Source organism: Bos indicus x Bos taurus, chromosome 17 (assembly GCF_003369695.1).
Source record: "Bos indicus x Bos taurus breed Angus x Brahman F1 hybrid chromosome 17, Bos_hybrid_MaternalHap_v2.0, whole genome shotgun sequence".
NCBI lineage: Eukaryota > Metazoa > Chordata > Mammalia > Artiodactyla > Bovidae > Bos > Bos indicus x Bos taurus.
Genome location: NC_040092.1, coordinates 62,115,791 through 62,128,300, shown reverse-complemented (window position 1 = coordinate 62,128,300; position 12,510 = coordinate 62,115,791).

Sequence of the window (12,510 nt, the reverse complement as noted above, 5' to 3'; positions counted from 1 at the left end):
CGGCTAAGTCTTGTCAGTCGTGTCCGACTCTGTGCAACCCCATAGACGGCAGCCCACCAAGCTCCCCTGTCCCTGGGATTCTCCAGGCAAGAATACTGGAGTGGGTTGCCATTTCCTTCTCCAATGTATGAAAGTGAAAAGTGAAAGTGAAGTCGCTCAGTCGTGTCTGACTCTTCGAAACCCCATGGGCTGTAGCCTACCAGGCTCCTCCATCCATGGGATTTTCCAGGCAAGAGTACTGGAGTGGGGTGCCATTGCCTTCTCCAACAATGACCACAAAGGGTCATAAAGTGATCTCATGGTAGGTGGCCCAATTCCTGGAAATCCCCACCCCATCCCCAAAATAGCTAGAATACTCCTCCCGCTCATTAGCCTAAGTAATTACCCATGTCCATAAAATCTGACAACTGCATACCCCGGGGCCTCTTTCCTTCCAAGATGACCCACTCTGTCTATGGAGTGTGTTTCCATCCTGAATTAACCTTCTTTCTCTTTACTATGGCTTGCTGTTGAATTCTTCCCTGTGCAAAGCCAAAAACCCACACTTGGGGGCTGTCCCAGAGGCTTGGACATTACCTGGGTCTGACCGTCCTCTTGCATCTCACTCTTTTTCCTGCAACATCGGAAGGAGGTTAACATCTGAATGATAAGAGTTAATGATGGCTGTCCCAAACCTGCTCATAAAAGCGATAAAAACACTGGCCAACACTTGCCAAAATTACCTTTTCAGGATTCTGGATATTAACTAAAGGCTCGCAACAATCCTAGGAGTGTTTATTCAAGTAAAAATGTCAGAATCTTGCTAAGAACTAAAAAAAAAAAAAAAAAGAGTTATGACTGTCTGTGGAGGGATGGTCCCTCCAAGGGGAGCAGAAGCCATTAGTGCAGGACTCCACCCTCCTGCCTTCCCTGATCTCACATTCATGTCTCTTATTGACCCAACCCAACTGAGAACCAGAGGACAAAGGTGCCTGTTGATGTAGTCCAAGCACATGAGCCTCCCAGGGCACAGAATGCAGCAAAGAAGGTTAGGGGGTGGATTTGGAGTGACACAGCCAACCCAGTGTAACATAACCTGGGGTCTCCAACTTCCGGGATCTAATGCCTGATGCTCTGAGGTGGAGCTGATGTAATAATAATAGAAGTAGAGTCCACAATAAGGGTAACACGCTTGAATCACCCTGAAACCATCGCCTCTCCCCCACCGGGGTCCACTGAAAAGTTGTCTTCCACGAAATCAGTCACTGGTGCCAAAAATGTTGGGGACCACAGCAGAGAAGGCATGTGAAATAATAGCTTAAAATGTCCTGACTCCCCAACGTTTCCATTACCTGACTAACTTTTTTCTTATGAGAGGGAATGAACTGGAAATCAGGTGTTTGGGACATAAGTCTGCCTACAGCCCTTTGATAATAAACAGCGTTGTTTATTTTCATTCCACTCCTGTGTAAGTGCCTCGTTTACATCATTTCACGTGCTAGTGTCCTTCCGAAATGGGCTGATACTTCACCAGCATCACTCTTTTACCTGCAGAGAGTAATTTGTTATAATTGTTTAATATGCCCTCAATTTTATGTGACCACTGAATTGGCCTGCTGCAGGGTTGACCCAATTATTTCAGCCATCTTCACGTTTGGTTCTCATCACTGCAGGTTGAATGGACTGTGTGGCCATCTATATCAATAACGAAGGGACTTACACGCAAATGATAGGATCAGCGGTGCCATAGCCTGGTCGTGCTGCACAGAAACAGTCTTCTCAAGAATCAGTTTTTAAAAATCAGCAGAAGGAAAGATGCTGACCCTCTCCAATTCTTTTCCACTTGAATTTTCAGCTACACTGTCACCAGCATTTTTTTTTTACAGCTAATACAGTAGGACAGGTGTCCTGAAATAAGTGCCTGTCTTTGGAAAGAGCAAATGGGTGACAATATCTAGATCTGAAGTTTACAGCAACACTGAACTGACCATACTGGTTATCCTCAGGGAGCCCAGAACTACATGACATATATTTTCTGAAAAGAGGCTGAAATCAAGCAGAGTGAGAGCAAAATTTGCAACTGAAGACTAGTTAAAATTTTATGCAAAAATATATAATACCGAAATGAGGCATGGTGGTTTGGTTTTCTTTACAATTATAGTTAACCCTTAAAATCTCTAATAAAGAAATATCATGGTATATTACAACAGTTATATCTTTGTCATCATCACTAATGGCCTTATAAAAAATTTCAGCTTTAAGGGGGGAGCTATAGTTTCTTAATCAGATTATTTTGATTTTAGGAGATTTGTGTGTGTGTGTGTGTATGTATGTGTGTGTACAATTACAAATTGTTATATAGAGCAGGATTTTATTTTTGCTTTTTCCCCAAAGATGGTTTGTAAAGCTAGACACTATCTTATGGAAACCTACTGATATGAACTCATATTTCTAATATTCATATTATTTATTTATTGCAAATATGTTATATATTATTGTTGTTTAGTTTTGAAGTCATGTCCAACTCTTTTGAGACCCCATGGACTATAGCCCGCTTTTGTCCATGGAGCCCTTTGGACAAGAACCCTGGAGTGAGTTGCCATGTCCTTCTCCAGGGGGTCTTCCTGACCCAGCAATCAGACCTGCATCTCTTGCATTGGCAGGTGATTCTTTACCACTGAGCCACCTGGGAAATTCTCATATTATGTATTACATATAAGTAATATAGAATAATATTTATTGAGGAGACCACATCATCCAGTTTAGTGCTGACTGAAAGAAAAGGATTTCTTTGGTCTTAACTGGCAACACTTTCAAGAAGAGTTATCAGTGTTACAACTTATTACCTCTCAGCTGCTTTTCTCATTACTTTTTTTTTTTTTTGAACTTTTGCTCAAGGGGAACCTGTAAGCAGATAGAGCAAGGAGTCCCCGGGGTGGGGTCAGGGGGAGGAGGACAAGACATAGTTTTCTTAACATAAGAGAAGCTATTTTAGGCTGAAGTCATTTTGTGATCTAAGACAATTCTTGCCATTGTAGAAGAATAGACCTTAGGAATTAAAAGATTTTAAGGGAACCAAAGAAAGTAAAAACAAACAGTTAATAGCAGGCTAGGGAGACAACGGTACCAGGAGACAATATATCAGTTGTAAAGACTCCCAGTTCTGTTCCAAAAGTAGAGATTGGCACGGAGCACTTTCCTGAGCTGTTTCGCAGAATTCAAACCACTCAAGCACCAGATTAACTGGAACCTAAGGAATGATGCTGCTGACCTTTCTGACCCTTGTGACTCCAGTGAACCCACGCCTGGACTCTGTCAACCTGTTGCTGCTGCTGCTACTGCTGCTAAGTCGCTTCAGTCGTGTCTGACTCTGTGCGACCCCATAGACGGCAGCCCACCAGGCTCCCCCGTCCCTGGGATTCTCCAGGCAAGAACACTAGAGTGGGTTGCCATTTCCTTCTCCAATGCATGAAAGTGTAAAGTGAAAGGGAAGTCACTCAGTCGTGTCCGACTCTTAGCAACCCCATAGACTGCAGCCCCCCAGGATCCTCCGTCCATGGGACTCTCCAGGCAAGAGTACTGGAGTGGGATGCCATTGCCTTCTCTGCTGTCAACCTGTTACCCTAGTTCTATACAGAATTTTCCTCTGCTTAAGCCCCTTGATGAATATGCATATATCACTCACACCCCTCATGAGTATTCATGTATCCTTAGCTTAAAACCTCCTTCTAAATCTTGTAAGAGACCATGATGACCCATAACCTACTGCTCACTAGATTGTATAAACTGTGAATAATACATCTTTTAGAATATTTATTTATTAATTGAAGGATAATTGCTTTACAGAATTTTGTTGTTTTTTGTCAAACATCAGCATGACTCAGCCATAGGTATATGTATATTCCCTCCTTTTGGAACCTCCCTCCCATCTCCCTCCCCATCCCGCCCTTCTAGGTTGATAGAGAGCCCTTGTTTGAGTTTCCTGAGGAAACTTTTAAAACTTTTTAAAAGATGAGTATATCTTTTAATGGACAGCCCTCTGTCTCAAAAACTTATATAATTGCTTTGACCTCTGATGGACAGAGGCTGTTCCCAGGTTATAACCCTCAAACTGGTTCAAATAAAATCTTCCATCTCCTTCTTTGATCACCTGATTAATTTTTGTTGACAAGTGGAATAATGTCTCTTATGATTCTCTGATACCTCTTCTCCAGCTGTCCACTGTTGCTATTTACTCTTATTGAAGTATAGTTGATTTTCAGAGTTGTGTTAGTTACAGGTATACACCAAAAGGATTCAGATATACACAGTACCTTTATTTTTTTTGGCATGTAGCATAGAGTTCCCTGACCAGGGACAGAAGCTGTACCCACTGCATTGGAAGTGTGGAGTCCTAACCAATGGATCACAAGGGAAGTCCCTATAGTATCTTTCCTGACTATTTGGGCCTCTTGATTATTCTTTATTCTGTATCTTTCATTTAGTAGTTAGAATATGCTGTCATAAAGACTTGGTTATATTCTGTGTTTGTATTCTAAACACTCAATCAAATTTTAAAAGGCTAGGACTGTGTTTTATACACTGACTTTTTCTGTTATGCCTGGTACAGTGCCTTATAATAGTATGCTCAATAGATATTAGTTGTTGTTGAAATTCTGGAAGGAAAAGAAACAATAAACTTCCAAACCATTGTTTCACTTTACTTTGACCTTTCTTTCTAGTTGAAGGTTCTTAAGTCTGAAACAGTGTCAATAGCAGTTTGCATGATTTTATCAAGTGTGGGTGTTTGTTTTGATTTGTTGCTGTTGTTTAGTCGCTAAGTCACGTTCAACTCTTTTGGTGACCCAGTGGATGGTAGCCTGTCAGGCTCCTCTGCCCATGGGATTTCCCAGGCAAAAATACTGGAGTGGGTTGCCATTTCCTTCTCCAGTGGATCTTCCCAATCCGGGGATTGAACCCACATCTCCTGCATTGCAGGCAAATTCTTTATCACTTGCTAAACCAAATGTACTTGAGAGTGAACACAGACTCCTGCTACGTGTAAGAAATTAGATGGAGCTTTGATCATATTTACTGCAGTGGATGATCAAGGGCCAGTATTGAACAGGGAGGAGAGCTCTGCACCAGGAGTCAGGATGGGCTCTTCTCCAGATGTGTAGACTTGGTCATCATTTTGTGTATTTTCTAAGGTCTAGTCATTTAGGACATGCCAAGGCATCCCTCTTAAGGTGAAGGGCAAGTTGTTGCATCTACTCTGTATCTGTTTTCTGTTGCTAGGTAACACATTACCAGAAACTTAGTGGCTTACAACAATCCAAACCGATTATCTCATGATTGACGTCAAAGCTCGGCCACTGTGCACCAACACTGAATTGAATCCGGGAGCCAGAGTTTTGGGTGAAGTAGAAAAGCGCGGGTGTACTGCTTTGCCAGACAAAGGGGAGCACAGTGGGCTAACACCCTCAAATAAATACATGTGTCCCACCATGGAGGCAGGTGGGGGGGCTTGGTGAGGAGTTTTATAAATATGGTTGAAGGGGAGGGGAGGTTGCTGATAAGGATAAGGGTGTGTGCAGGGCCAGCACTCCTTCAATCTGGCCTCAGATGGTCTGATGAGCTTCTGTGATTCTCAAGGTTATCAAACTGTGACCTTGTGTCTGGAAGGAAGAATGCATCATCATGTTAATGTTTCCCATTTGTTGAGGGTTTTAGTTCTTAGGCTTCCCTGGTGGCTCAGAGGTTAAAGCGTCTGCCTCTAATGCGGGTGACCTGGGTTCGATTCCTGGGTTAGGAAGATCCCCTGGAGAAGGAAATGGTAACCCACTCCAGTATTCTTGCCTGGACAATCCTGTCAATGGAGGAGCCTGGTGGGCTACAGTCCATGGGGTCGCAAAGAGTCAGACATGACTGAGCGACTTCACTTTCACTTTTCAGAGGGCTTCCCTGGTGGCTCAGAGGTTAAAGCGTCTGCCTGCAATGCAGGAGACCTGGGTTCAATCCCTGGGTCGGGAAGATTCCCTGGAGAAGGAAATGGAAACCCACTCCAGTATTCTTGCCTGTAGAATCCTGTGGATTGAGGAGCCTGGTGGGCTGCAGTCCATGGGGTCGCAAAGAGTCAGACACGACTTCACTTTCACTTAGTTCTCAGAAGAGCTCAAAGATACTGTTCTGTGTATCCCTTGCCAGGGAACCAGGACCCTGCCCCAAGGCTGCTCTTATTGTCTCTTGGCTGCTCCTCCCTTGTCTCTGCATCTCCTCCCTTCCCTGATCAGCAACTGTTTGAACTTGCCCTTTGGAACTCAGGGAAGGTCATGGAGGCTAAAGCCTATTTATTTCCTACACGCAAGCAATGGCCAGGGGTGGGAGAGGGATGGTGGAGACATAGAAAGGCTTCAGTGCACAGGAGCCCCACAGGGTCCTGCTGGGTTTCATGACTTCAGTAGGTCAGGTGGCAGTTTCTGTGCTGAGCATTCACTGGGCTGAAATCAAGGTCTGGCTCAGACTTCACTTGTCATCTGGACCTCTTTATTTGCTGCTCGCCTCTTTTCGGAGGTCCTCCTTTGTTAGTGGCCACATAAGGGAGGGTGTGCTCCTAGGGACAATTTTAGATTTTTTTTTTTTTAAGTAAATCAAATAAACTGGATGTGGGAGGCAGAGAGAGTGGAGGACTGGGTGGCCAAGTGTCAGGAGAGTGTGTAATTTCCTTGGTTCTGTCTCTTGGCAGCAAAGATTTGAAATGGCAGAGCAGTGTTACAGTTCAGTTACAGCCCAGAATTTTATTTGGCAAACAAAGGATAGTACACCCTGGAGGCATGAGGGCGGATTGACCCCAAAGGAGAGGCTTCCATCTGTCTTGGCTTCCTCTTTTCATACATTTTGTCTCCTCCCCACTGATCCTGCAAATTGGGCTAGCCAAGAAGGGGGCATGTTTGTTTCATCTGAGGTTCTCACACTAGTCTGTGGATTTTCTTTTGTTCCACTTTTGCAGGCTTTTCCCTTTCTTTGTCTTTTAACCACCGCCATTTTGGACTCCTTTTTACTATTTCTAACTACGAACACAAGGAAGGTAAAATAATTTTTAACACTGTGTGGGCTGTTGGTGCAGACAGAACGCATTTTAATAAACAGCTAATAAAATTCAGTTCAGTTCAGTTCAGTCAGTCGTGTCCGACTCTTTGCGACCCCGTGGACTGCAGCACGCCAGGCTTCCCTGTCCTTCACCAACTCCCAGAGCTTGCTCAAACTCGTGTCCATCCAACCATCTCATCCTCTGTTGTCCCCTTGTCACATTATAAGGGTTACAGGTATCTCAAAATATCATTCATACTCATTGTTGCTTTAAGAATAGTTATTAAATCTACTGCTACATGTCACTTAATGCATTAATAAATGAGCACATATGTTGCAAATTAGTTTTTTAAAAAATATTTTGAAAACTTTATTTTTAAAAGGTTGACTCCCTTGTAATATATTTTAAAAGATTTTTTTGTAATGGTTTCTAGAAACTTCACCAGACGTCCAAAGGGACCTATCGCATAAAAGTTGTAAAGATGCCCTAAGAGTGCCTCATGGGTGGCACAGCTTCGGCTTGAGGCACAGGTGACTCCTGCCTGATTTTACTTCTTTGTTCTTTTACGGAAACTAAGGGACACTTAGCAGGCTCAGAAGAGTATAATTGCATGCAGGAGCAAGAGAAAGTCAAAGGACGTCTAAACCTTGATGGAAAAATTGCTGGGTGTAGAGTCGAAGGACTTCGGATCCAGTCCAAACTTACCTTTACCATCCCTGCAACAAGCGCATTTTCCACTGTCAACAATGATTTACGGGCTGACCACGCACCAGAGTCAGCATGGGCTTTGGAGAAGGGTCCAGCCCCTCTGTCACTCATCAGCTGAGTGACTTTGAGTAAGTTATTTCATATCCCTACACCTCAGTTTTCTAATCTGTAAAATGGGCACACTGATCCTTAATTTTTAGGGTTGTTGACATGATTAGATAAGAGAATGAGTATAAAGTACCATAAATACAAAAAAGATGACAGATACTGAGTCACCATTTTGTTTATCAGGTCCTGCCTCACTGGTGTTGCCAGATGTGAAAGAGAAGCGAGGAAAAGTGTCTTCTCTTTTAGGGAAAAAATATCAAAAAATACATGTTCTTTTTAAGAATGGAGATGAACTTAATTAACTAAATTTTTGTTAGCTGAAATTTCAAGGCTGGAGAAAAAGTCATGACAAATGCATCTTTTTTTCCTTCTAAACGTGCTTATTGTATCCAAGGCACAAAGGGGAAAAGAATCCTCAAAAGGCTGATAAACTATTTAATTTACTTTCCTTTATCACTCACTGAAGATATTTAGCCTCTTAAATGCTTTTGAAGTGTTGGTCATATAATTTCAAAAATGATGAGGATTATTGAGAACATAAAAGCGTGTTAAATTTTGGGTCACTCATCTACAACCTTATGAACTACTTAAAAGGTATATTATATTAAAAAAATAAAAAGCTCTACTCATAATTATGATATAAAAGAGACATTCCACTGTTCTTTTTCTTGGTAGTTTATTTTCTAAAAGCCTAGATATAAGATATTTTTAAATTTCTGTTCCTAATTTTGGCCATTCACAGGCGTAAACTATGGTAATATCGACAATCACCACCAGGGTGCGCTGTAGTTCCACAATGGAAGCAGTCTGTGGTCTGAGGATTTCTCGAGTTCTTCTTTAAACCGTATTATTTCTGTTTTTTGAAGCAAAGAAGGATAGAGATAAATACTTAAAATGAAAAAGAAAAGATTTTGCTGAATATAAAGAATTCCAAATTCACTCTGATTGAAAACTGTGATATTCAACAACAACAACACCAAAAGAAAGTTCTGAAGACATTGTTATAACCCTTTTTAGAAAAGATTGAATTCAACTCAGTTTTATTAGTTAAAACAATTTTCCTGATGGCAAACAAAGCAAAGCAAAACAAAACAAAACTCTGTCAAAAGTTTTGTTTTCTATTTTCTCTAGTTGGTGATGGATAAGACTATTTTTTAACATACCAAGATAAGGTATACCTAATTTAAAATCATAGTGATATCTTGGATATAAATCAGGCTTTGGAAAATATATGAACATTCCAACTTGAAACAACTTAAAAAAAAAAAAAAGCACCTCCTCCTCCTTTTTTTCTTTTCTGCTCTTGTTTTTCCCAAATGTCAATATTTATGAGTCAGGGGTTATGGGAACGCTACCTAGAGCTGCAAGGGGCCAGGGCTTGCCCTCTCGTTTCCCCGGGGAGTTGAGTATGAGAGCCAGAGGGCAACGTTTGGCTGGAAGGACCCAATCTTTTCTTTCTTTGCGCCCTGTGGTATGTCCTTTGAAGTGACGGAAAATTCTGTACTCAGCTGTGCTTCGTAAGATGTCAACTCAAGCTGAGCAATGCATACAGGTTTCTGTATAGCCTTTTGGTATAAAACAGATGCAGACTTACTGAAAACAAAAAAGCCAGAATTATGCAAGCAATTTTGAGATTTTTGCGAACTCCTCAGATAACATATTTACAAGTCTAAATTTCTGAATATTGCTTGTCAAATTTATTCAGTTAAAAACATTTTTTTTTTCTGGATAAGACTTTTTTTGTTCTGTCACTGTCAAAACATCAGTCACTTTAGGTTTAACTCCTTTTAGGATTTGGGTGGCGTTAGTTTTAGACAGGAGGCAATGACAATGAAATCCTCACAGAAATAATAATCTCAGAAAACATTAGGAAACTGGAACTTATGTTTATTTTAAAGTTGAGTTGCCATCCATCAAGATGATGAAAACAATTCGTTATTTAGTCCAATGCCTACTTTTAGTTTGCTTCCTTTCAAATCGTCAGTCGTTAGGGGCTGAACAAGAAAATAAAGCTGAAAGTGAACAAGCTTTACTAGGCAGGATAAACTGGGGAATAAGCTGGAAAATTGGGGTCATTAACAAATGAAAAAAAAAATCAGAAACATTTTAAAAACAAAAAAGTCACCAGTAAAATATGTCTCTAAGGTCAGTTGAAATGCCCTGACACTGATTCCCAACTTCCTCTTTGTTTTATTTGAAGGGTCATCTCTTTATTTATTTTTTTTCTAATTTAAATCTTTAACCTGTTACTTCCATAGGTGGTTAAGTCTCTTAATATCTTTTAACTAGGGTTCATTTTTTCCCCCCTTTAATCTATTTATTTCAACAGTTCTTTATTTAGCTTGCTTTATTTTTCTATGTCCCACCCAAACACTTAACTGGTTCAAGCACTTAACTGGTATCCAAAGACTCCTGTATAAATAACAAGATAAAAACTCATAGTACGTTTTATTTTCCCAGATTGGGAGATAACTGCACTTTCATTTTGGGGAAAATTATGGCCAAAAGAATATTGAGATTAATGAAAAAAATCATTAGGGGATATGCTAACATCAGTTTTTTTCGGGGAAAAAAATGGCTCTCTGTGGGAAGATAATTGCATTTCATTTTCCAAAAGTCTTTGACTTTTTTCTCAGTGATTAGGTAATTCTGAATGCATTGCCCCCACCTGCCAGTGGTGTGCCAGTTGTTTAAATTTCCCATATCTCAGTTTCTTCATCCATAAATGGGGATGAGCTGTTTAGCTCAGAGATGTTGAGAGAATTAAATCAGTACCGTGTTCAGTTTTTCGTGCACAGTGGGAGCCAAGTGTGTGATGACTTCCCTTTGCCTTTCATCATCAACAGGAACACAAAGAGCAGAACACGTTTATCCACATATTGAACATCTCTAAGGGGGTCAAATACAAAACTTATTTAAACTAATTTGCACGGTACCTGACATTCCAGGATGTACCGTTCTGCAATCTAGTCATAGACATGTTTAAAATTAGCTTTGGAAATAGGACTTTGAAACCAAAAGTATAAATTCTAGTAGGTAGATTTAGTATTTTAACATTTTTGTTAATATTTATATGTACATAAGCCTGGTGGGCTGCCGTCTATGGGGTCGCACAGAGTCAGACACGACTGAAGCGACTTAGCAGCAGCATAGCATATGGTTATCTGTTGGCATAGTATTCATGTTACTGAACTTAGGTTTGGCTGCTCACTGGTCAAAAGCCAGTAGTAGAGGGATAAGTGCTGGTAGGAATGGAAAGTTTGCTTTGTTCAGAAGGCTGGCAACCTTAGTGTGAGGAGAAAGGCAGGTCCTAACTGGAGTCCCAAAGCTACTTCAAGCAATAGCAAAGTCCTTGGAATATTGCTACCTATTTGAGGGGAAAGCATTTATTTGTATGGATAAATTCAGGAGTGTTTGTTAAAATCCAGTGGCCTTGTCTGTAGTCAAGTCTTTTGAATGTAAATATATATGGATTCAAATAGGGATCATTTTGGGTTAATGGACCTTGCATAGACAAATGCTATTATTTAAAAAGGAAGCATCGTGGATTTTTAACCGGAGTCTGTGTTCAGCTGTAGACTTCAGAGGCTTCTGAATAGGGGAGTAATATAAAGGCTTTTGTGCCCAGTCCAGCGTATGGTCTTCCTTTTACCCTCATGTGGATTTGTTTATCGAGTTGCTGAAGCTCTGTGTATATGATTAAATCTAAGCTGGTCACCAGGGAATAAAATGATGAAGATGTGTGGTCCATATTTTGAAACAGAAGCCGAAAAACAACTTGAACTCATTTTAGAATGACTCTAGACTTTAGTCTTAGCAAAAATATTAATAGTAACAGGATAGAAAGACTAAAAAATATTTACAGTGTCTTTGTGTTTGTTTATTAATACAAATGCGAGATTGGTTAAAAAAAAAAGAGCTGAAAAGGAAAAGTGAAGCTTCAGCATAAGTACTTAGGAACGTCAGATCATATAAGCCTGGAGAGCCTACAGCACATAAAATATGTACCTCAGGCTGAAGCACTTGAGGGGGACTGCCAGTGTTTGGAAGTTTTCATATTTTTAAAAATATTTATTTATGATAAAATTTTGCCAGCACCTTGCAGCCCTATCAGGGATTGAACCTGGGCCCCTAGGAGTGGAGGCTCGGAGTTCTAACCACTGGACAGTCGGGGAATTCTCAGGTTTAGACATTTTGAACCGACTTCCCTAGTGGCCTGGTGGTTAGGACCGAGCCTCCACTGCAGGGGGCGTGGGTTCAAGCCTTGGTCGCACGCTGCCCTATATGGCCAAAACAGAGAAAAGCACCAGCGGACACAGATGTTTGGAAGCGGTCCCTTGTGCCCCTCTGGCTGTCATTTTCAGACCCTTTAGACTGAAGCCTGCCGAGTTGCTCCTTTCCCACAAGCAGGCTCACAGCCTGGACTGGCTGTCTGTGCAGGACAGTCACCCACATGGTAGAAACCAGCATCTCGGCAAACCTGGGGCCCTTCCACAGCTCCGTAGTCGTGCTGTGTGCTCTGGGGGTGGAGAAAGCCCATAAACGGTACACCTTGCTGCCAGACACATGCTTGCTTTTATTTTCCTCAAGACCTGCAGTGCCGGGAGACAACATTTTTGTGCCCCTCAGGGATGAATGACCTTCTG